Here is a 26,658-nt window from a genome sequence, read left to right as displayed (position 1 = left end):
CCAGATCTGTTCCATATTTCAGCTATAAAAATTCAGAAATTTGAACTGAACATGGAAAATATTAATCCAGCCAGATCTGTTCCATATTTCAGCTATAAAAATTCAGAAATTTGAACTGAACATGGAAAATATTGGCCTCCTTTTCCATTCTGTTGCAGTGTGTCGGTCAAGCTATTCACACTAGGTCTCTGTGTAGAATAATATTAATAAATTACAGGGCTGTTATTTAAACCCATGGTTCTCTGTCTGACATATCACATATAACAGTGTTCCAAAATCAGCCATTTCTGCCTTCCATTTCATTGCAGTGTGTTGGTCAAGCTATTCACACTTGGTCTCTGTGAAGAATAATATTAGTGAATTACAAGCCTGCTATTTTACCCCTTTCTGACGTGTGACCTAATAGTACGTCATGGTGACCTGGGCCGATTGGACCAATGACGTACTTTTAGTTCATATGGCGATCGCACCCACACACAAGTGGTTCAGGGCGATCGCCGCGGGGTGTCAGCTGATAGTCACAGCTGACACCCGGTACTAAGTGCAGGGTCCTGCACTGCTCCCTGCACATTAACCCCCTCAATTCGGCAATCAAAGTCGATTGCAGCATTGCAGGGGCAAGGGGAGGTGATCGCAATATTCATCTCCTCTCCCAGTCGCCAGCGCTGTCTGCTGTGGCTTCCCGGGTGTTGCCATGACGACCCGATGCATGACCAAAGTATCTTCTGCATCTGCAGCGCTGACAGCCTGTATAGCACAGGGATGGTGCTCCATCCTTATGCTATACAGGCGATTAAAATGTAAAAAGTGAAAGTCCCATAGTGGGACAAAGTATGAAAGTCCAAAAAGTGTTAAAAATAGAAAAAAAAAATTTGAAAAAATAGAAAATAAATAAATAAATAAATAATCCACCAAAAATAAAAATATAATGTACCCATCAATAAAAATTATTATGAAAAAAAACAAAACAATAAAAGTACACATATTTGGTATCGCTGCATCCAGTACAACCTGACCTATAAAACTGTCCCACTAGTTAACCCTTTTAGTGAACACAGTAAAAAAAAAAACGAAGAAAAAAACATTACTTTATCATCATACCCCCCAAAAAACGGAATAACACGCGATCAAAAAGACGAATATAAATAAAAATGGTACCGCTGAAAACATCATCTTGTCCAGCAAAAAACAAGCTGCCATACAGCTCTATCAGCCAAAAAATAAAGCTTTAGATCTCAGAATAAAGCAATGCATAAAAATATTCTTTTCTATAAAATAGCTTTTATTGTATAAAAGCGCCAAAACATAGAAAAACAATATAAATGTGGTACCGCTGTAAACGTACTGACCCGAAGAATAAAGCTACCTCATGAATTTTACCACATGCAGAACAGCATAAAAAAAAACATAAAAACAATTCCGGAATTGATGGTTTTTGTTTATTCTGCCTCCCAAAAATCGGAATAGAAAGTGAATAAAAAATTTCACGTGCATGAAAATGGTAACAATAAAAACGTCAACTCGTCCTGCAAAAAATAAGCCATCACATGACTCTGTTGGCCAAAATATGGAAAAATTATAGCTCTCAATATATGGCGATGCAAAAACTAGATTTTCCAAAAAATGCATCTTTTAATGTGTGACAGCTGTCAATCATAAAAGCCCAATATGATTCTGGTATCGCTGTAATCGAACCGACCCGAAGAATAAAGTCGTCTAATCAATTATACCACACAGGAACGGCGTAAAAAATAAACTCTAGGGTTAGGGTTGTGTTAGGTTTTGGGGTTAGAGTTAGGGTTGGGCTAGGGTTAGGGTTGGGCTAGGGTTAGGGTTTGGCTAGGGTTAGGGTTGGGGTTAGGGTTAAGCTAGGGTTGGGGTTAGGGCTATGGTTGGGCTAGGGTTAGGGTTGGGGTTGGTGTTAGGGTTGGGCTAGGGTTAGGGTTGAGCTAGGGTTGATGATATGCTCGCAATTTGAGTTTGCATCGGGTGCTCGGGTATGCATGCTCGAGTCTCTGCCCCATATGCTTCGTGGCCACAAAAACCTTGCGGGAATTGCCTGCCATGCACGAGTGATCCCCGCATGAGAAACATGTGAGCAGGGACTCTAGCATGTCACTCGAGCATGCGCGATAGATGGTGCATACCGGAGTACCCGATACAAACTCAAGTGGCGAGCACTTGCGCTCAAGACTAATGACAAATTATTCAAAATGATGACCTAATGTTATCAAATTCTGTGCCGTACCTCTGGGTTCAAAATGTTCACTATACCGCTTGATAAAATCCTTGAGGGGTCTAGTTTTCAAAATGGTTTTACTTGTGGGGGGTTTTCTACTGTTTAGGCACATCAGGGGCACATCCGCTAGTTATTCAAGCAAATTTTACATTCAAAAAGTCAAATGGCGCTCCTTCCCTTCCAAATCCTGCCGTGCACCCAAACAGAGGTTTTCCCCCACATATTGGGTATCTGCTTACTCAGGAGAAATTGCAAAACAAATTGCATGGTGCAATTTCTCCTGTTACCCTTATGAAAATGCAAAACTGGGGGCTGAAAAACATTTTTGTGGAAAAAAAGTGAAAATGTTATTTTTACGGCTCAATGTTCTAAACTTCTGTGAAGCACCTGGGGGTTCAAGGTGCTCACCACACATCTAGATAAGTTCCCTGAGGGGTCTAGTTTCCAAAATGGTGTCACTTGTGGGGGGTTTCTACTGTTTAGGCACATCAGAGGCTCTCCAAACGCAACATGGCGTACGCTAATTATTCAAGCAAATTTTACAATCAAAAAGTCAAATGGCACTCCTTTCCTTCCGGACCCTGCCGTGCGCCCAAACAGTGTTTTTTGCCCACATACGGGGTATCTCCGTGCTCAAAGGAAATTGCACAACAAATTTTGGGGTCCATTTTTTCCTGTTACCCCTGCGAAAATAAAAAAAATTGTGTCTAAAGTAACATTTTTGTGAAAAAAGTTAAATGTTAATTTTTTTCTTCCACATTCCAAAAATTCATGTGAAGGACCTGAAGGGTTAATAAAGTTCTTGAATGTGGTTTTGAGCACCTTGAGGGGTACAGTTTTTAGAATGGTGTCACTTTTGAGTCTTTTCTGTCATAAGGACCGCTCAAAGTGACTTCAAATGTGATGTGGTCCCTAAAAAAATAGTTTTGTAAATTTTGTTGGAAAAATGAGAAATTGCTGTTCAACTTTTAACCTTATAGCTCCCTAATAAAAAAAAAAATTTGGTTCCAAAATTGTGCTGATGTAAAGTAGACATGTGGGAATTGTTATTTATTAACTATTTTGTGTGACATATCTCTCTGATTTAAGGGCATAAAAATTAAAATTTTTAAAATTGCAAAATTTTAAAAATTTTCGCCAAATCTCAGTTTTTTTCACAAATAAACACAAGTAATATCGACGAAATTTTACCACAATCATGAAGTAAAATATGTCTCGAAAAATCATTTTCAGAATCAGGGGGATCCATTGAAGCGTTCCAGAGTGATTACCTCATAAAGTGACAGTGGTCAGAATTGTAAAAACTGGCCCGGTCATTAACGTGCAAACCACCCTCGGGGGTAAGGGGGTTAAAACCGTGGTTCCCAGTTAGACATATCACATATAACAGTGATCCAAAATCAGCCATTTCTGCCTTCCATTTCATTGCAATGTGTCGGTCAAGCTATTCACACTAGGTCTCTGTGAAGAATAATATTAGTAAATTACAGGCCTGCTATTTAAAACTGTGGTTCTCTGTCAGACGTTTCACATATAACAGTGTTCCAAAATCAGCCATTTCTAGTGAACATGAAAAATATTGTCCCCCATTTAAAATGGGCAAGGTGCGTGGCATGGGACGAAGAAGTGGACATGATTGTGCATGCAGAGGCCGAGGCCGTGGGCAAGCTGAAATTGTGCCATAATAAACTAAACACCCACATCTTGTCGCCCAACCTTTCTGTGCCAATTGCTAGGGGACCGCAGCACACCACTATTGAATCCCAGAGCAATGACAAAAGGTTGTTGGTTGGATGGCAGATAATGCTTCCAGTCACTTTACCACCATCACTACCACCCTGTATTCCACACAGCCAAGTCTCAGTAGCCTTGAGTCTGGACTGCATATTCCTCACCCTAATCCTCCTTCCTCCCACCATGTCAAGTGCCCGGAGACAACTGATCCCACACTTGGACACTTAGAAGAGCTGTTCACTTTTCCATTTGTAGAATCGGGCTTCTTGCCCGGCCAGCATCAAGCGAGTCAAGAGGAGAACCTGTGTAGCGATGCCCAAATATTTGAGCAGCCACGGTCTCATGAAGGCAACAGTGGGAAAGTGCAATTACTGTTGCAAGAGGTGGATGATGATGATGATGAGGATGAGACACAATTGCCAGAAAGTCAGGAGGAAGACCAGGGTGCGGAATTGGATGACGAGGTGGTGGATAATATAGTAACTGACCTGGCAGCGGGACATGCAGAGTGAGGACAGCAGCACACAGGGGGAGGGAGGCGTAGCATCACAACAGACTGCAAGAAGCAGTGTGGTGGCTGCAGACACAAGGTGGGAAAGTGTTCCTCGTAACACCAACATGACAGAAGTTGCCAGTACAAATGTTAGGTCTTCCCATGTCTGGTTGTTTTTTAAAGACTGCAGATAACCCCAAAAAGGCCATTTGCACCACCTGCCAGGCCAGCATCAGCAGGGATACCAAACTAGCAGTCTGACCACCACCAGCATGATCAGTCACATGGCAGCAAAGCACCCGATTAAGTGGTCCGAACCCCAGGGTTCAGAAGCAGTGTCTGTGGGTGACACCTCTGCTTCTTTCACTGTTGTGCGTGCATGCCAATCCCGTGTCCATGGCTCATGCGAAGTTGCCTCCCACCCTGCACTCTCAACTAGCACCATCAGCAAGCATGTCCGCTTCCTTGTCCAAGCACAGCATTCAATTGTCCCTACCCCAGTCCTTGGAACACAAGTGAAAATACACAGCCAATGCCCCACAGGCCACACTACTAAATTCATACATTTCACGACTGCTTGCGCACAAAATGTTGCCTTTTAGGCTCGTGGAGACGGAAGCTTTCCACAACCTGATGAAGGTGGCCATCCCTCGGTACTCGATACTCAGCCACCACTATTTCTCCTGGTGTGCCATCCCCACATTACACAAGCATGTGTCCCACAACATTAACCGTGCCCTCAACAGTGCAGTTACAGGGAAAGTCCACCTAACCACGGACACGTGGACAAGTACTTGTGGGCAGGGATGGTACATCTTGCTGATGGCACACTGGGTTAATCCTCTCGAGGATTGCAGGCCTGGTTCAATCAGGGTTGCCCCCACAATCTACAGCACCTGCACCTCCTCCTCCTCTTCAGCATCCATCTTCGAAATGATCACATCAGTCGAAAGCTGGAAGCACTGCAGCACTGCTCGTCCAAAAGGTAACATTCTGTGCTGAAGCTAATATGCTTAGGTGACAGACCAAAAACCGCTGAAAAGTTGTGGACAGCTCTGAAAGAGCAGGAAGATCTGTGGCTGACACCGCAGAACCTACAGCCAGGCATGGTCATGTGTGACAATACTCGGAAACTGGTGGTGGCTCTGAAGCAATGCGAGCTCACACACCTACTGTGCCTGGCCCATGTGCTTAACCTCGTGGTTCAGCGGTTTCTCAAAACCTACCCAGATGTGTCGCATCTGCTTTTCAAAGTGTGCCCATTTTAGAAAATCAGCTACAGCATCCTCCGCCTTTGTCGTGCTTCAGCTGTGCTAGCAGCTTCCAACGATGTCCCCATTCATTGGATCTCTACATTGCAGATGTCGGGAAAGATTTGTGAGCAGAAGAGGGCAATTGTTTACTACCAGCATCAACACGGCCATCGGTATTCAAGTCAGACTCCACACATAAGACCTCAGGAGTGGACATGAATGTCAGACATCTGTACCATACTCCAAAACTTTGAGGAGTCCACGAAGATGGTGAGCGGTGATTATGCCATAATTAGCGTCACCATCCCGCATCTCTGTCTTCTGAAATGCCCTCTTCTCACAATTAAAGAGGATGCATTGCAGGAGGAGCAAGATCAGATGGAGCAAGGAACCATACAGGGTGATTCCATACAGCCTAGCCTCATCTCATCCCAACGTGGATTGGGTGACAATGAGGAGGAGAAGGAGGAGAAAAAACAGGAGCTAGTTTCCTGTGCTATACACAGTACTAACTGAACAACTGTCATACCGTCTGTTCAGCGTGGATGGCCTGAGGACAGGTAGGAGGAGAAAGAGGAGGAGGATGAGGAGGAGAGCATGGTCAGTCGTCCTCTTGGTGAGAACACGGAAGTCTTGCCTCTTTGCAGTCTGGCACACAAGGCTGAGTTTATGAAACGCTGCCTTTCCCATGACCCTTGCATTGTCAAAATTTTGGGTGACAGTCATTACTAGTTGGTGACACTTCTAGACCTACGCTACAAGGAGAAGTTTCTGTCTCTTATTCCCTTGTCGGACAGGCCTAATAAAATGGGGCAGTACCAAAATGCCCTTGTTGCGGAATTATTAAAACACTTCCCATCTGAAAACACTGGTGGCAGAGGTTAATGTTCGTTGGACAACCATGAAGTAGAGATGAGAAAGACACAAATGCAATCCAGCAGAGGCAGGGGAACACTGTTAAAGTTCTGGGACAGTTTTCTCAGACCCTACCATCGCACAGGCCCTGAGGCACGGGGTACTTTCACAATGAGGGAATCGTTTTGGAAAATGCTGAGGGAGTACCTTGTCGACCGTACCAACGTCCTCCGTGATTCCTCTGTGCCTTATAATTATTGGGTATCCAAGCTGGACACATGGCATGAACTGGCTCTCTATGCCTTGGAGGTCCTGGCCTGCCCTGCCGCTAGCGTTTTGTCAGAGAGGGGTTTTATTGCCACTGGTAGAATTATAACCGATTTGGCGCATCCGCCTGTCAACTGAAAATGCTGACAGGCTGACAGGCTGACGCTTATAAAAATGAACGAGGGCTGGATTGGGCCAGACTTCTCTACACCACCGAAAGATAGCAGCGCAGCATAAACTCAAATACAGTGCTTTTTTTTGGGAGGTCTAACTCTATTCGCATGGACCTCTATCTTCACACCGAGACATGGGTATAAGCTTCCTGATTTTGTCTATTTGCTCTTGTCCTCCTCCTTCTCCTCATCCTCATTCTCCACCACCATATCACCACATATCTACCATATTACCATATCTACGTCTCTTGCAAGGGGCATTGGAGTTCCTCCAAATTTTTGGCAGCCGATGCATTCACTGGATAGGCAAACAGTATGGGAGACCCACTTCTTAAAAATGGGAACATTGTTTTCAGGATGCCCTCCGACCTCTACGTTTCTTGCAAGGGACATTGGAGTTCCTCCAAATTTTTGGCAGCCATTGCATTCACTACATAGGAAAACAATATGGGAGACCCACTTACTAAAAATGGGAACATGTCGTTACTGTGGCCCAGCTCTATGTGTCTTTAAATTGGTATTGGGTTTTTTCCAAAATTTTGGCAGGCTTTGCAGTCACTGCATGGGTATTACAACTATAGGAGACCCACTCCTTTATAATGGGAATATTTTTTTTAAAGAGACCCTCCTCTATGTCTCTTCAAAGGGGTATTGAGGTGCATCCAAATTTTTGGCAGTCCTTGCAGTCACTGCATACGCAATAACAGTACAGGAGGCCCACTCTTTAATAATGGGAACAACAAAGCATTGCCAACTGCTGGCCCTTTAAGAATAGTAAGGGCCACCTGATGGCCTTATAAAAATAGTGTTTGTGACTTTCAGAGTCCCTCCTTCATAAATGAAACAGGATGTGTCTGATAATGTGTCACACACCACATGGCCAGATAAGGTAGTAAAATGTTAAAATTACATTTCCTGGTAAATGCATTTTTCACAATACAAAAGTGCAAAAACACATCAAAAATGGTACGTGTGAACAAAGCCCAAAGTGTGGAGGAGCATTTTGGTTTTTGGTTATTTATTTTGCCTTATAAACAAGTCATTACCCTGGAAAGGATGTTCCTTAACATTTTTCCCAGGAAAATCCATTTTGGTTTCATTTTTGTATGTTTTATTGTGAGTCTGTAAAAGTGACGTAATACCTCTGACAACGTTGTTGACAGCAGTGACCTGGAAGTCAGAGATGCTTCCTGGGGTCTCTCCCATGCTGTTCCCATGTCATTTGAGCACTGTTCCCATCAATTTGGGCAGTTTTTAGGCCCTCTGTAAACCGCCGGGGGAGGGGGGTGCCGCTGGAAAAATGCTTAAGTTTCCCATAGACTTACATTGGGCTCGTTACTCGGACCGAGCACTCCAGCATTCCAATTTGCTCGACCAGAGCAACGAGTACCCGAGTGTTTTAGTGCTCGCTCATCACTAGTTATAACCAAGTTATAAGAGACAAGTTTAAGAGAATATGAGCAGTTAACTATCTAATCAAAATATGTGCTGTTTGAGGTCAAATTTTCTCAATAAAAATGTTTACTGCAATCTCTATCTTGTATTTTTTTATCCTTTTGATATTTTTTTTTAATTTATGTGCATATTAGTGTTGGTGTTGTAAATCTGCTCTCTCAGATTTGTACACATAAACATGAAATTGTTGAATTTTTACAAAATTCCATGAACTCACCCAACTTGATTACTTAGGACTAGAGACGAGGTATTATATTTGAGTGGAAGTGATTACAAAAATCTACAATAATAAAAATGTAGATTTTTTGTTGTTCGCTTCATTTGCGAATTCAGCAAAATGGTGGCAAGTGGATGCCATTCTTCTGAACTGTAATAGGCCATCGATAAATGAAAAAAATATACATATATTTATGCTCACCTTACCGATCATCTCTCCGGCCCCTATGCTCCTCACCATCACCCATCATCATAAAGACTTCATGGCATAACAGGCACTTGCGCAGAACCTTCCGGGATCTCATCAGCGCCGGAAATCCTGGCTTAGCATGAGGAGGCCCATGTCCGATTGCCCATGAAGCACATGTCCATTTTTTTTAGCGTGGTGGTATGCACAAAATCATGGAGACATGTCCGATATTGATCCAAGTGTCATATCAAAATTGACAGTTCAAGCCTATGGGTCCGTGAAAAAATAGATCGTACTTGACTGCCATCCGAGTGCTGTCCATTTTTAACAGACTGTTAGAAGAAGGTGGATAAACTTATTTTCCCCACTTATGAGAAAAATTTCTGAAAATCAGACCAACTCTCATGAAACAGGGCTAACACGCTGATGAAAATCTGATGGAAATGACTGATAAAACTTGGTCTGTTTTTATTATATGTGAAAAAAACTTGCATCTGTATGAAACCTAAGTATTAGTGATGAATGAATATGTTAGAAATCCGATCGCCACACTTAAATTCGACACGAATATGGCACATTCGGATTCGTGATCAAAAGGTGAGCAAAATTTGTTAAATTTTGGAAATATGTATGTTATACAGGCGTCATCCACGCTAAAAAAATACTTTGTTCGGTTCCTAACGTTATTCAACAGGGACATCTCAGTCTCAAATAGTTTGGAGAATATCTCCTATGTCATACAGGCCTCATCCACACTAAAACAAAACATTTTCTTCTGTTCCTAACGTTATACAGCAGGGACATTTCAGTTTGAAATAGTTTGGAGAACATCCCCTATGTTATACTGGCCTCATCCACAGTAAAATAAATACTTTGTTTGGTTCCTAACGTTATACAGTAGGGACATCTCAGTTTGAAATAGTTTGGAGAAAACCTCCTATGTTATACAGGCCTCATCCATAGTAAAAAAATACTTTCTTCTGTTACTAACATCATACACTAGGGGACACCTCAGGGTACCAAGGGAGGGTGGTTCGATACCAGAAAAACAGTTAGTGAAGGTGTTAGTGAAGGCGAGGAAAAAATGAAAGAGGAAGAGGTGATAGGCGAGAAATAGTCAGAACATGAAGAGGATAATCATCCCCTCTTTGTTCATGTTTGGCAGGAGGGGATGGAGGAGACAAGCATCAGAATTAACCAGCCAACACCGCATGGGCTTGAACCTCATAAAAGAGCCAGACATATGAGTGCAACATGATCCCAGTATAGTTATGATTCGAAATAGTGCTGACGACTGGGTTGCCACTCTGTTAGATCCACGTTTTAAGAGTAAATTTTGCCAGAGGCTTTCTGCCCTGGAAAGGGACCCGCGAATGCTGGAGCATCGAAACACGCTTTTACACAACCTTAAGATAGGTTTTCCCCAAGCAAGCAATTAGGCACACATAGTTCATCGCAGCTCTACACTTCCAACCTTTGGCACGTCAATTCGTCAATGCCAAAATATTAGCAGCAGCAGTAGTGTAAGTGGCAGAAGCAATTTCTGTGAGTCCTTTCACACATTTTTTAGACTAGCTTGTGCACCTGCACAACAGAGTACAAGTCTGACATGTGGTGAACAACTGTAGAGGATGGTGCACTCCTGGGTTTGCTGTAGTGGAAGAGGTTTAGGTTCCTAATTGTACAATTTCTACTGCAGTGAAATTGATGCCACTTAGCTGGTGTCTGCCACTAATTTTTGGAAATGTGGGGAATCCTGGTTGGGGGGTCCAACTATTGGGTTGGCTGTAGTGGAAAAGGTTTCTGTCTCCATTAAACTACTTCTACTCTGGTGAAATTGATGCCACTTTGCTGGTGTCTGCCACTAATTTTTGAAAATGTGGAGACTCCTTATAGGGTCTCCATTTACTGAGTTGGCATTAGTGGAAGAGGTGTCTGTCCCCATTATACTATTTCTAATCTACTGAAATTGATGCCACTTCGGTGGTGTCAGACCCTAATTTTTTTAATGTGAACACTCCTGGTTGGGTCTCCATTTGCTGGGTTGGCTGTAGTGGAAGAGGTTTTGGCCTCCATTAAAATAGTTATATTCTAGTGAAATTATTTTTTTGGGGGCAGATATTGTTCTCAACACAAGGGTGCAAAGTATTGTCACGCAGGTCTACCACCGCAGAACCTCCGGTTGTATACCTGCTCCAGTCAGGCTGAGTGAGAGCCCATCAGCTCTAAAGGAAGCGGACATGCCTGCTGTGTTTGTTTTACTGAACACACCACATGTTTCTCAATCCACCGTAACATCTCCGCCTGCAACTCACTCACGGTCCAGCAGTTTGTCCATTTCACTGTACTCCGCCTTCTCTCAGCACTGCAGCCAGCCCTCGGTCTCGCTGTTATGGTCACATAAATTGTTTACTCCTACAAATGACAAAGCTAAGAGGTTGAACTCCACCATCTCCAACCTGATGGCCACAGAAATGATGGTCTTAGGCCCTAATTTTTGGAAATGTGGAGAATCCTGATAGGGTCTCTGGGTTGGCTTTAGTGGAAGAGGTGTCATTCCTAATTCTACAATTTCTACTGTAGTGAAATTGATGCCACTTTTCTGGTGTCTGCTACTAATTTTTGGAAATGTGGAGAATCCTGATAGGGTCTCCATCTACTTGGTTGGCTGTAGTGGAAGAGGTGTAGTTCTTAATTCTACAATTTCTACTGTAGTGAAATTGATGCCACTTTGCTGGTGTCTGCCACTAATATTTGGAAATGTGATAATCCTGATAGGGTCTCCATCTACTGGGTTGGCTGTAGGGTAAGAGGTGTAATTCCTAATTCTACAATTTCTACTGTACTGAAATTTATGCCACTTTGGTGTTTTTTGGCCGTAATTTTTTTAAATGTGGAGAATCCTGATTGGGTTTCTCCATCTATTGGGATGCCTGTAGTGGAAGAGGTGTCGTTTCAAATTCTACAATTTCTACTGTAGTGAAATTGATGCCACTTTGCTGGTGCCTGCCACTAATTTATGGAAATGTGGAAAATCCTAATTGGGTCTCCATCAATTGGGTTTGGCTGTAGTGGAAAAGTAGTCGGTCACCATTATACTAGTTCTACTCTAGTGAAATTAATTCTTTGGTGCAGATATTTTTGTCACAAGGATACACAGGATATAATCCAAGTTAGTTTTCGTAGTACCGTGGTATATAAAGCAGTCTGTATTTCATCTTTTAATTTTTCGGTGCTGATATTGCTCTCCATACAGCTGTACACATTAGTAATGAGAGATCACTAAATATGCTCAACTTAGTGGCTCAGCGGTTTCTCAAAACCTACCAAGATTTGCCAGAGCTGCTTATAAAAGTACAACAAACGTATGTGTGCCTATTTCAGAAAGTCAGCTATAGCTTCCGTCACCCTGGCAGTGCTTCAGCAGTGTTTTCAGCTTCCATCTCACCGACTGTTGTGCGATGTCACCACATTTTGGAAATCAATGTTGCAGATGTTGAAAAGGATTTGTGAGCAGCAGAGGGAAGTTGTTGAGTACTAGCTTCAACACACCCATCGGCATTCAGGTCAGCCTCTGCACATAAGAGCTGATGAGTGGGCATGGATTTCTGACATCTGTGCTGTCCTCCAAAACTTTGAGGACTCCACCAAGATGGTGAGCGGTGATGATGCCATAATTAGCGTCACCATCCCGCTTTTCTGTCTGCTGAAACGGTTGGTGCTCAAAGTTAAAGAGGAGGCATTGTAGGCGGAGCAAGGAACTATGCAGCACAGCCGCATCTCAACTCAATGCGGATTGGCTGATAATGAGGAGGAGGAGGATGAGGAGGAGAACATGGACACTTGTCCTCTTGGTGAGAACAGGGAACTCTTGGCTGTCTTGGAAGTCTTGATTCCCCTCTTTCAGGCTATGGCAAAGCTGTATGAGTTTCACTTAATGACCTGCAGTGGCACAAACCGTGGCTTTGCTTATGCACGTTATTTCTCAAAACGCATTGCAGATCATGCCATTGTCCAACTCTGCAGTGATTAAATTCAAGGCATAAAGAAGGATCTTTGTCTGTGACTAAGCACCACCGAGAAGTGTGAGCTTTTGTGGGATGGGCTGCCATTGCTTATGCAACAAGCTGCATTAGAGGACTTCCTGGGAGAAATGACACCCGGAGTACATACGGTTTCCCTCTATGCCAGTCCTTTGATTGAGCTAAAGAATATGGCTGTTGTGAAATACTACTCTCACTGAGAAGCAGTGTCAGACTGAAGAACATTGAGTCCACCAGAGGATTTGATTCTGAGGGACCACCTTTCTTCCCCCCCGCAAAAGAGCCCCATAGCAGCTGCAAGGTTTGCACTATAAACTCTCCTGAAGGAAAAGCAAGGACCCACCGGAGGATTCTCCGGTTCTCTGGTGGGCCCATCCAACCCTGCCAAGAAGCATCCCTGGCTAACAAAAGTGTGTGAGAAGGTTCCCGGACACTCTATGGCTGCTGTTTTAGTGTGGACTGGCTCCATTTTGTCCCTGGCCACATTCACTTGTCCACGTGTTTGTGGTTAGGCGGTCCTTCCCAGTAAGTGCACTGGGGAGGGCACGGGTAATGTTGTGGGACCCGTGCTTGTGGAAGGCGGAGACTACACCGGGAGAAATAGTGGTGGCTGGGGACCGAGTATGGACACCCGGCCGCCGCCGCCATGAGGTTGTGAAAAGCTTTTGCCTCCACGAGCCTAAAAAGCAACATTCCAACTGCAAGCAGCTGTCCAGAAATGTGGCAGTTTAGTATTGCGGCCTGTGGGTGGGTGGCTGGCTGCATACTTGCACATGCATTCCAAGTAACAGAAAACTAAGGAGATGGATGGCCTCATCATCATCACAACCTGCAAGATTTGCACTATGAACTCTCCTGATGGAGAAACCAGGGCCCACGTGAGGATTCTCCGGTTCTCTGGTGGGCCCGTCTAACCCTGCCGAGAAGCACCCCTGGCTAAGGAAAGTTTGTGGGAAGGTTCTCAGACCCTCTATGGCTGCTTTTTTTACTGTGACCTAGCTCCAGCAATCCATAAGATTGTAATCTATAAGATCCCTTCACTGGCTCCCAATTGCTCAGTGTATCCATTTCAAACTACTAACAGTGACGTACAAAGACATCCATAACCTTTCTTCTCCATACATCTCTTACCAAATCTCCCGATATATTCCCTTACGTAATCTCCGGTCCTCCCAAGACCTCCTTCTCTCCACACTTATTTGTTCCTCACCCAATCGCTTTCAATACTTCTACTAAATATCCCCCATTCTCTGGGATTCTGTGCCTCAACATGTCCGATTAGCCACCACATTTGGATGCTTCAGACACAACTTGAAAACCCATGTCTTCAAGACAGCCTACAGCTTACCATTGCCTTGCTGCCACCTCACCTCAACACCACCAGAGTTAATGCAACTCCACGACCTGTCTCCTTCCCCACCATCCTGTAGAATGTAAGGCCGCAAGTGCAGGGTCTATAAGACTTAAGATGCAATATGGCACATTGGCAAAGCCCAGTTATATTCTGCCTCTAATATCTAACAATAACAAACAGGTCATGCTGGAGAAACTTGCACCTACTGTCTCTCAGTGTCTTCAGCTCCTTTGTGAGAAACTAATGTTTTCTCAGCCAGACTACCAAATAAAATTCCTGAGGTACGGAAATTGTGGATGGCTTTGCTTCTGGTACTGGGTGCTAATACCAAACAGTAGCGTGCCATTCACTGGATATTCCTGGCTGGTTGGAGACAAGCTCATTCCCACAGAAAAGTACCAGCAAGCTAAGTAGATAGTGACGTCTATCATCATGAAGGAGTTTTCTCGTTGTCTAGTAGTCTGCCTTTTATACTAAAGATTCTGCTCATTTTTATAGTTTTTAGTGAGCACGCAAAGACCGTGGTTTGTGCATCAGCTCATCCAGGCCAGAATAGTGGCAGAGAAATTGCTGTACCATCAGGATAGGATGCGAGTCATGCAAAGCACATGTCTGAGGTTGCCACAGCGTAGGGCTGCTACCGGGTTTGCACTGTTATCGTACATGGCCTTGCCTTGCTTCAAGTTCAGTGCAGACAGCCATTGCTCAAACTCGTCCTAGAGAGCTGTCCACAACTCTTCAGCTTTATGACTGCGATCCCCAAGGCATATTAATTTTAACAATGCCTGATTGCAGTGAGCCCTGGCTGCGCTGTCTGGAGGTGGGGGGGATTCTCTCTGCACTGTTGGAACATTTGTCTCAGTAAGGCAGAGGTTGAGGGCGCAGTTGGAGGCCCTAGAGGAGGTGGAGGATGCAGAAGCACTGGAGGAAGTGTTAGATACAGAGGTTTGTCCCGCAAGCCTTGGGGATTCCAACACTTGCTGTATAGTGACACCTTGGTGTCTAGTGGTTTAGTTCTCCATCCCTTGGTGTATAGTGGTTTAGTTCTCCAACCCTGGCTGTTTAGTAGGTTAGTTTTATAACCCCTGTTGTCTTATTAGTTTAGTTCTCCAATCCCTATTTTCTTTTAGTTTAGTTCCTCATGTTCTGGTGTGTATTTATTTCTTTCTCTAACGCATCCATGCCCACCCCCAGGGGTTAACGTCTGGTGACGAGGGTTTGGATCCTTCTCGGACCCTACTTCGTCCGGGCCTGGATCAAGTGAAAAAAAATTTGGGCATCGCTACACATGCTTTCCCCCTCTTGAGTCTGTGAAGTTTTGGATCATACTTCTGATGCCCCAGAATAGAATGTGTGAAAAGCTTTGCAGACTCGCCCATCTTTGCTTCTCCACAGTTATTTGGCCGGTTGGAGAGTTGTGACATGGGTGAAAACAAGGGTAATTGGGGTGCCACCACTGAGGACTGTACTGTGTGTGATGTTAAGGTGAGAAAGAGGAGCAGGGGCCACTTGATGCAGCGCTTGTCATTTACTTGAGCACATGTTCTTCCTGCCCCTCATCTACAAGGCGTATCACTGTGCGACTGCCAAAGAAAGGTAGTGGAGTCCAGTAACAAAAGTTTTTTGAACATGCTGCACAATTGCTCACTGCAGTTAAACAAACCTACTTCTCATCTCTCATATCACACGTGTCTCATAACTAGTGTTGAGCCACCCCCGTAGTGTTCGAGTTCGGTTCGGTTCGTCGAACACCCGTGTGTTCGCCGAACTGTTCGTCGAACTGTTCGACGAACACCTTCGAACACCGTTAAAACCAATGGCAGGCAAACAAAAACACATAGAAACACATAGAAAACACCTTCAAAGGTGTCCAAAAGCTGACAAACTGCTCAGAAGACACAACTAACACATGGAAAAGTGACAAGTACATATAGTCATGCGAAAAGAAAAGAGGTGGAGGAGTAAAAGGAGGGGGAGACACAGATATAGGCATGTCATGCCCTTCTAAAATCCAAAAAGTGAGAAGCCGAGACGGCCAGTCCGCTCCTGCCCGTGCCACCTCCGTGTCGCCGGGTTTGTGCCAGAGCCGCGGTGAACCCTGACGGCCAGCCCCCCTCTCCCAATACTGGTGCCTGTCCGCTGGTGGGTCGAGAGAGCCCCCCCTGTGGTGGAGGCAGCTCTAAGCTTTTTAATTTAAATTGTCCCTCTAATTTGAATGAATACACTTTAAATCCATTTACAAGGATCTATTGGAGGGCAAGTCTCATGCCAGCAGCCGCGTAATTCCAGCTCCAGTAGCGTCCACTAAAGCTGCTGCAGTTAAAAAGCTTTTATAAGGATCGAGCTCGGCTGTCCACCGCAAGGCATCCTAGTGCCAGTCCCAGCCCCTATGCCTTGGGGTGCCTCCTGATGCTCTTCACTAAGTATCCCGTGGTCCCGAAGCATTTCCTTTGAAAAAATTAAGTGTCCAAACTACAGGTGGTGTAGCTTGCTTAACAGCCGGGATAATCCGCTGACTAGCAGACACTGCTACTAGGCACAAAGTATTTCCTGGGCTAGATGCAGTTAAAAATTTGTAAGTAGATACTCTCGTTGGATGCTGAGAAAGCATTCCATAGAGTCTCCTGGCACGCCATATATGATTCTCTTAAAAAGCTTGGGGTAGGGGTCTAGGGGACCCTTTTATAGCCAAAATCACGGCCCTGTATCACAATACGTCACCTAGGCTGAAGATAAATGGAACTGTAGCACCGAGGGCTCGGTTGCTACAGACGTATTGCACCTCACCCAGAGGTGTGATATCTCACTCTCAGATAAGGATGGAGTGTGGATCAGGACCCGACACCTGCATGCATTACACCACATTGCCGTGGGGCAGGGCGACCAATATGCCCCTGAGATGGGCACGACAGTCCCTGTCCCTGGCTGGAGTGGGGGGAGGGAACACTGAGGAAGGGGAACCCTGCAGTGCAGGAGCATGGAGGAAGCAGTTCCTGGGTGCATTGAGAAGGGAGTATAAAAGGTGGGCACCATCTTAGTTCAGTGCAGAGAAGTCTGAGCAGAAGTGGCAGGGAGCAGGGGCTCTGCATGAGCTCTGCTCCGGAGGCGGGCCTAGTAACAGAGGCCCAGGCCTGCAAGAGGGAGAAGGAAGGAAGAGGAGCGGAGAAGGCTCCAGGAACAAGGAATGAAGGGATTCCAGGGGTGCGGACGGGCGAGTCGCCACCGCATGCCCGAATCCACCTGCGTGGAGGGGTCAGGCCAAAGGGGGAGACCGGTCCCCGAACTAGTGGAGGCAGGAAACGACCCTCAGCTAGAAACCGGAGGCTCTGACATTTTATGTGGCGCAGCCCCTTGCTCCACCCGCTAGGAAGGCACCACATAGGGTCAGGGAAACTGGCGCCAAGTTTACCAAGAGGAGGCCCGAGGCAGCCGGACAGAAGTGTTGGTAAGAAAGGCCAGACAAAGGACACACAAAGGGGGTCCTGTGAAGCGCTCCAAAGTTATCTGGGAGTTGTCTGAGCCCCTCACCTGGTGAGCACAGTACGACGTGGGCAGCCGTTACCTGCAGACGTGGTCTGGATAATAAGAACTGTGAGTAAAGGCCCTGAACTGCATCACTGACTCCGTGTCGTTACTGCTGCTGCCCTGCACCATCACCCACATCCTTCGCATACACTGCCCTGAGGCTATACTCCTCCCGTGGGGAGTTATGCTACGCTCTGCTGCACCCACAACACCAGCCTTAGCGGTCTGCCCTGTAGCGGCGGTTCACTCTGACCGCAATCCACGGGTGGCGTAGTCGGACATTTAAACATCAAAACCACATAAATAGTTCCGCCACTGGTTTGACCGCCCTGAGCCACGGAACCGGATCGCCGCCACAAAGACTACAACCACCAGCATCCACCAAAAAGGGTCCGGCTCCGGGTGTCCCAAGGCCCAGGGGGTGCGTCAGAACATTTTCATCACCTTTCACAATCACCAATGGGACAAGGCAGGGATGTCCTCTGTCCCCTCTCTTATACATCCTAGTGACGGAGCACCTGCTCTCATCAATTCGCCATAACCCCAATATTAGGTGGATTGAGGTGGGAGGCACCGAGTACAAGTGCTCTCTATTTGCTGATGATGTCCTAGTATATATCACTCAATCACATATATCCATCCCTGCTGTTATGGCTGAAATAGATCACTTTGTTACATGGTAAAATTTTAAAATCAATGCAGCGAAGTCTGAGGCCCTCGATGTCTCCCTCCCTAAATCCATATAGGATTCCATCCAGTCCAACTTTCCCTTTGCCTGGCCCTCACAGGGTATCAAATACTTAGGAATTCCTATTCATAGAGACCTCTCCCATCTATGTTATCTTAATTTTGGGCCCTTTATTGAACAATTCCATACAGACCACGGTTGGCAAGTTAGAACTGTAAGATTCACTACGTGAACCACTGGTGTTTTGTGGAAAAGCACATGTACACCGCGTTCCAAATTATTATGCAAAAAGTGTTTAGGAGTGATAAGGGAAGAATTTGTTTGTTTGTCAGTTAAACTCATCGATGGTGATGTGTGTCAGGGCTCTTTATATCACTGTAAGCAATTGCAGACACCTGTGCTAATTAGTTTGGCAGGTGTGTCCAATGAAAGGCAAGACTACTTAAGAAGGCTCTCTCACATTATTAAGCAGCCTACATTTTCTGCCAAAATGGGAAAGAAAAAGGATGTGTCGGCTGCTGAGAAGCAACAAATTGTGGAGTGTTTAGGTCAAGGCATGACTACAATCAACATTGTGCGATGATCAGGATGAAGTGTCTTGGCAATCAAGAAGTATGTAGCTGATTCACAGTACACACGTGTGCGTGCTGATAAGGGCAAATTGAGGACTCTTTCCTACAGGCAATTACGTCAGGTTGAAAGAGCAGCGGCAAAAAAGCCTTGTCATAGCAGCAGACAAGTTTTTGAAGCTGCTTGTGCCTCCAACGTCCCCCGAACAACAAGATGCAGGGTCCTTCAGAGGTTTGCAGCTGTGCATACGCCATCCTGTCGACCTCCTCTATCCACTTCACACAAGCAGAAACGGCTCCAGTGGGCCAAACATTACATGAAGACTGATTTCAAAACTGTTTTGTTCACGGATGAGTGCCGTGCAGCGCTCGATGGTCCAGATGAATGGAGTGGAGGATGGCTGGTTGATGGACACCCCACGCAAACACGGCTACAGCGCCAACAAGGAGGAGGTGGAGTAATGTTTTGGGCTGGAATCATGGGGAGAGAGATTGTCGGCCCCTTTAGGATCCCTGAAGGCGCTAAAGATGAACTCCATAATGTATGTGGATTTTCTCAAACAGCACTTCCTGCCATGGTTCAAGAAGAAGAACCGTGTATTTCACAGCAAGATCATTTTTCTGCATGATAATGCACCATCTCATGCTGCACATAAAACATCTGCATCTCTGGCTGATATGGGCATAAAAGGGGACAAACTTATGGTGTGACCCCCATGCTCCCCTGACCTCTACCCCATTCAGAACCTTTGGAGCATCATTAAAAGGAGTGTCTATGATGGCGGGAGGCAGTTCACATCTAAGCAACAGCTCTGGGAGGGTATTCTGTCCTCATGCAAAACAATTGAAGCAGAAACCATCCAAAACCTGACAAATTCAATGGACGAGAGAGTTCAGAAGCTCCTTTCGAACAAGGGGTCCTATGTGAAAATGTAACATCACCTAGAATAAAGTTTTGAGTTGAAAACTGTTTGATTTCAGTTTCTAACAACCTGCTAATGCTTATAATTTCAAAAATGACCATTTTTTTGGTCTTTATTAAAATGAAAAGGTTGATCGAAAAGTTTGGGGGATCTAAGAGTGTGGCAACCCAGTAGTCATGATTACTTCGAATTCTGACAATATGAGGGTCATGCTGCAGGTAGTGCAGCAAGAAGGCACTTATGTGTCTTGCGCATCTCGGAGCCCCAAAATTATTTTCCGGGCTAGATGCAGCTAAAAATTATTTTTAATTTTAAATCTGGTGAAGCTTATTATAGATGGCCTAATAGGATCAGTGCTGCACACTGCTACAAAGCCCAAATTATTTTCCAGTCAAGATACAGATAAACATGATTAGTAATTTGAAAGCTTAAAACGGTTGGTAGGGTGATTTTAACCAATCATCAAGCTTTTACTCTCCCCAGGATGACACACGGGTAGAAAAGTCGTTTCGGATCCATGATTTGTTCATCTTTATGAACGTGAGTCTGTCTACATTATCAGTGGAGAGCCGCGTGCGCTTATCTGTCAGCACACCACCAGCAGCGCTGAACACACGTTCAGACAGAACGCTGGCTGCGGGGCATGACAAGATCTCCAAGGCGTAAGTGGCTAGCTCCGGCCATTTATCCAGATTGGAAGCCCAAAAAGAGCAAGGGTCCAGTGACACAGTCGTGGCTTCAATGTTTACTTGGAGATACTCCTGTACCATCGTCTCTAGGCGTTGACTATGTGTCAGACTTCTTGTCTCCTGTGGCCTTGCAAAGGATGGGCTAAAAAAGTGGTGAAATGATTCCGCAAAATTGATGTTACCAGCAGATACTGTGGTTCCTGTACGGTTTGAGTGCTGAACACTTGACGGTCCCACGGTTGGCAAGTTGGAACTGTGAGATTCACTACGTGCACCACTGGTATTTTGTGGAAAAGCACATGTAAGATTCTGCAACAGTCTCTGCTGATACTCCTGCATGCGTGCATCCCTTTCTATGGCAGGAATAATTTCTGCAAATTTACTTTTGTACCGGGGATCTAACAGTGTGGCAACCCAGTAGTCAGGATTATTTCTAATTCTCACAATTCGAGGGTCATGTTGCAGGTAGTGCAGCAAGAAGGCACTCATGTGTGTTGCGCATCCAGGAGCACCAAGTCCCTGTTGTGTTGGTGGCCAGGTAACAATCATGCTTCCTTCCTCTGTCCTCTCCCCCCAACCTCGCACAACAGAAATGTGATCAAGGTCTCCCTCATCTGATGAGTCTTCCATCAGTTCGTCCTCCACTTCTTCCTGGGCTCCTGCACCTTCCTCACTAGTTTGGCTGCTACCATGCGCCCTGGTAAAATCATCTCCCCCACGCTCACATGCCTGCCGCCCTGGTGCTGCCGACCGTCTGGACCTTGCAGATGTTAGCCCTTCCGCATACAACTCCTCCTCCTCTACTTCCTCCACCTCCTCTTGTGCCACCACCTGACTCCGAATTCATGTGCTCCAGCATGTAAATCACCGGAATAGTCATGCTGATAATGGCATCGTCAGCACTAAACATCTTCGTCGCCATTTCAAAACTGTGCAGAAGGGTGCATAGGTCCCTGATCTGAGACCACTCCTCCAGCGTGATTTGCCCCACCTCTGAATCTCGTTGGCCCAGGCTATACGTCAGAACGTATTGCACCAGGGCTTGTCGGTGCTGCCACAGTCGCTGCAACATGTGCAGAGTTGAATTCCACCGGGTAGGCACATCGCATTTTAGCCGGTGAAGTGGCAGGCCCAACGACTTCTGTAGAGATGTAAGACGCTGAGCTGCGGGATGCGAACGGCGGAAGTGAGCACACAGCGACCGTGCCCTCTGCAGAAGGCCATCTAGTCTGGGATAGTGGGCTAAAAATTGCTGGACAACCAGGTTCAACACGTGAGCCATACAAGGCACGTGTGTGACATTGCCCCGGCGAAGGGCCGCACCCAGGTTTGCAGCATTGTCGCACACGGCCTTCCCTGGTTTCAGGTCCAGTGGAGACAACCATTCATGAAATTGGTTCTCCAGAGCTGACCACAACTCCTCAGCTGTGTGACTCACATTTCCCAGACATTTCAATGTAAAAACCGCCTGATGACGTTGAGCCCTACTGCCAGCATAGTAAGGAGGTGTGCAGGATCCCTTCTGCGCAGTTAGAAAGCTTGTGGCATGACCAGACAGGCTTTGGGTGCAGGTGGAAGACCGAGAGGAGGTTGAGGAGGCAGAAGCAGTGGAGGAAAAATGACATAAAGAGGATTGACGCACAACTCGTGGGGACGGCAAGACTTGGACAGCAGCCCCTTGTCCTGCTGTCACCATAGTTACCCAGTGCCCAGTCAGCGACATGTAACGCCCCTGTCCATGCCTACTCGTCCAAGTGTCTGTGGTGAAATGCACCCTGTCACACACAGAGTTTCTCAAAGAAGCGGTGATGTTGTGTGCGACATGCTGGTGGAGCGCAGGCACACCTTTCTTTGAGAAGTAGTGCCGACTGGGCATCTGGTACTGGGGCACTGCGACGGACATAAGGTCTCGAAAATCCTCTGTGTCCACCAGGCGGAAAGGCAGCATTTCTGTAGCCAAGAGCTTGCAGATGGTGAAATTCAACCTCTTAGCTTTCTCATGGCTAGGAGGAAATGGTCTTTTACTTGTCCACATCTGAGGGACCGAGGGCTGGCTATTGTGCTTAGACGGGGTTGATAAGGGTGTCCCCGGCAAACTGCCGGTCTGTGAGGAAGATGCAGGCGGACATGTTAGGTTGCCTTGATCCAAAGGTGGTGCTATCGATGTCGGACAGCGCTCAAGACCAGCTGGTGTTACCACCTCCAAAGAAAATGATGACCTGCCAATCACGCTGGCTGTTGCGGGTAAAGAGGTGGCAGGTCTGCGCCCCAAAACAGGTGTGACTGCTGTCCCCCCAGTCACAGAGGATGAAGAGGCCGCGGATGCACAAGATATGGCAGACGGTGGTTGGCCCGGCCGGCTAGACCGCATTGTAGCACACTGAGCTTCCCACTGCAACTTATGCTTCATGTCCATGTGCCGGTTCATGCATGAAGTACTCAAACTATGTATTTTTTGGCCTCTACTTAGCTTTTGCTGACAAATGTTACAGATAACACGAGTTGGGTCATCTTTATCGATCTGAAAAAATGCCCAGGCTTTGCAAGGCTTAGCACCCATGCGACCTGAAGAGCCACCACGACTTGTGGTGAGAGGCAGAGTTGTGTTTGAGGATGCAGTTGTTGACGTGCTTCCAGTACTACGTCTCTGTCCAGGAAGGCACAACCTGACCTCGTCGTCACTAGCATCTTCCTCCACCTCCTCTGCTGACCTCATCTCTTGGCTGACTGTGGGTTGACAGTAAGTGGGATCTCCGACCTCATCATCATCACCCTGTGCGTTATCACACCCGTCGTCCTCAGAGCCAACCTGTTCCTGCCCTGACAAAAAACTAAAGTTGTCGCTCCAATCAGGTATTTGAGTCTTATCATCGTCTTCCTCATTGTCTCCACCAACAGGAGTTACAGTTTGGGAATGAGGGTCTACATTATGGTCAGAACCTTCTGCGTCTGGTCCTGGATCCGACTCATAAAGATTCTGGGCATCAGTGCAGATCATTTCCTCGTCTGGATTCACAGAAGCGCTGGAGTCGACCTCTGATTCCCAGGCTATAGTATGAGTAAACAGCTCTGCAGACTCAACCATCTGTTCTACCTCATACTCAGACGGGCAGCTGGAGATTTGGGAGCTGTGAGGAAGCAAGTGCGATTTGGGTGACACCTTTGAGGACTGGAGTATTTGTGATGTTGAAGTTGATGTGGAGGAGAGCCCACTTAAAGGAGCACTTGATATCCGTTGAAGCACCTGCTGTTTTTGTGCCTCATCTGGAATTTGTAGCGATTGGCATGGCCGTAAGAAAGGGATCTTATCACATTGTCCGCTAAAAGAAGTAGACATTTTAGTTTGGCTGGAAGATGGTCTTTCTTCTGCACCTACCCCACGGACACAACCTTTTTTCCCCTTCCCAACATGCCTATTCCCCTTTCCACCAGCAGCAGGCCTTTTTCCACTCATTTTGGTGGTTAACTAATTCACAACTCTGGAGTTGTTTGCACAAAAAAACAATGGATGGTAACCGAGCAGAGCTGAGTGGCCAAACTGTGGTATTAGGCCAAAACTATTGGCTGGGTTAGATGCAGAAAAAAATTATTTTTAATTTGCAACCTGATGGAGGTCAGTATAGATGGACTAATAGACCAAGTCCCACACACCGCTAGAAGCCCAAATATTTTTTCAGAGCTAGATGCAGAAATTTTTTTTATTCAATTTGCAACCTGATGGAGGTCAGTATAGATGGACTAATAGACCAAGTCCCACACACTGCTAGAAGCCCAAATATTTTTTCAGAGCTAGATGCAGAAAAGAATTATTTTTAATTTGCAACCTGATGGAGGTCAGTATAGATGGACTAATAGACCAAGTCCCACACACTGCTAGAAGCCCAAATATTTTTTCAGAGCTAGATGCAGAAAAAAATTATTTTTAATTTGCAACCTGATGGAGGTCAGTATAGATGGACTAATAGACCAAGTCCCACACACCGCTAGAAGCCCAAATATTTTTTCAGAGCTAGATGCAGAAAAAAATTATATTCAATTTGCAACCTGCTGGAGATCAGTATAGAAGGACTAATAGAACAAGTCCCACACACTGCTAGAAGCCCAAATATTTTTTCAGAGCTAAATGAAGAAAAAAATTATTTTTAATTTGCAACCTGATGGAGGTCAGTATAGATGGACTAATAGACCAAGTCCCACACACTGCTAGAAGCCCAAATATTTTTTCAGAGCTAGATGCAGAAAAAAATTATTTTTAATTTGCAACCTGATGGAGGTCAGTATAGATGGACTAATAGACCAAGTCCCACACACTGCTAGAAGCCCAAATATTTTTTCAGAGCTAGATGCAGAAAAAAATTATTTTTAATTTGCAACCTGATGGAGGTCAGTATAGATGGACTAATAGACCAAGTCCCACACACCGCTAGAAGCCCAAATATTTTTTCAGAGCTAGATGCAGAAAAAAATTATATTCAATTTGCAACCTGCTGGACGTCAGTATAGAAGGACTAATAGAACAAGTCCCACACACTGCTAGAAGCCCAAATATTTTTTCAGAGCTAAATGAAGAAAAAAATTATTTTTAATTTGCAACCTGATGGAGGTCAGTATAGATGGACTAATAGACCAAGTCCCACACACTGCTAGAAGCCCAAATATTTTTTCAGAGCTAGATGTAGAAAAAAATTATTTTTAATTTGCAATCTGATGGAGGTCAGTATAGATGGACTAATAGACCAAGTCCCACACACCGCTAGAAGCCCAAATATTTTTTCAGAGCTAGATGCAGAAAATTTTTTTATTCAATTTGCAACCTGATGGAGGTCAGTATAGATGGACTAATAGACCAAGCCCCACACACTGCTAGAAGCCCAAATATTTTTTCAGAGCTAGATGCAGAAAAAAATTATTTTTAATTTGCAACCTGATGGAGGTCAGTATAGATGGACTAATAGACCAAGTCCCACACACTGCTAGAAGCCCAAATATTTTTTCAGAGCTAGATGCAGAAAAAAAATATTTTTAATTTGCAACCTGATGGAGGTCAGTATAGATGGACTAATAGAACAAGTCCCACACGCTGCTAGAAGCCCAAATATTTTTTCAGAGATAAATTAAGAAAAAAATTATTTTTAATTTGCAACCTGATGGAGGTCAGTATAGATGGACTAATAGACCAAGTCCCACACACTGCTAGAAGCCCAAATATTTTTTCAGAGCTAGATGCAGAAAAAAATTATTTTTAATTTGCAACCTGATGGAGGTCAGTATAGATGGACTAATAGACCAAGTCCCACACACCGCTAGAAGCCCAAATATTTTTTCAGAGCTAGATGCAGAAAAAAATTTTATTCAATTTGCAACCTGCTGGAGGTCAGTATAGAAGGACTAATAGAACAAGTCCCACACACTGCTAGAAGCCCAAATATTTTTTCAGAGCTAAATGAAGAAAAAAATTATTTTTAATTTGCAACCTGATGGAGGTCAGTATAGATGGACTAATAGACCAAGTCCCACACACTGCTAGAAGCCCAAATATTTTTTCAGAGCTAGATGCAGAAAAAAATTATATTCAGTTTGCAACCTGATGGAGGTCAGTATAGATGGACTAATAGAATGATGCTATGCCCAAAAGATTTTACTTCACTAGGTGCAGTAAAAAAATTGGTATTCTATACACAGGTGGTATATCTTGCAACACAGATAGGCTACTCCACTGACTAACACACTCTGCAATAGGCCAAAAAGGATTAGCTTTGCTAGATTCAGCCAAATGCTGTGAAAAAAACTTGCACAGCACTGGCACAGACCTGCCTGGCAAAAACTGATAGGAACTGATGTAACCTAGTCCTGAAAAGGACTCCAATTACAATTAGTCTTTACTCCCACAATCTATCTATTTAAGAGCACAGACCTGCCTGATAAAAGTCGTAGGAAATGCTGTAACCTAGTCCTTAAAAGGACTGCAATCACAACTATTCCCTACTCCCAA

General features: G+C 45.1%; 1 protein-coding gene across 4 annotated transcripts in view; it reads right to left on the bottom strand.

The window, feature by feature from the left end:
• LOC141154249 (bifunctional heparan sulfate N-deacetylase/N-sulfotransferase 4-like) overlaps positions 1 to 26,658 on the bottom strand; it is a 920,299-nt gene that overhangs the window by 445,883 nt on the left and 447,758 nt on the right. The gene's annotated exons all lie outside the window — the stretch shown is intronic.

Source organism: Phyllobates terribilis, unplaced genomic scaffold (genome assembly GCF_046119375.1).
Source record: "Phyllobates terribilis strain yellow unplaced genomic scaffold, ASM4611937v1 Scaffold_1__5_contigs__length_1240528914, whole genome shotgun sequence".
Classification (NCBI taxonomy): domain Eukaryota; kingdom Metazoa; phylum Chordata; class Amphibia; order Anura; family Dendrobatidae; genus Phyllobates; species Phyllobates terribilis.
The sequence above is the reverse complement of the archived record's forward strand: the minus strand, read 5'-3'. Positions and strand labels throughout refer to the sequence as shown.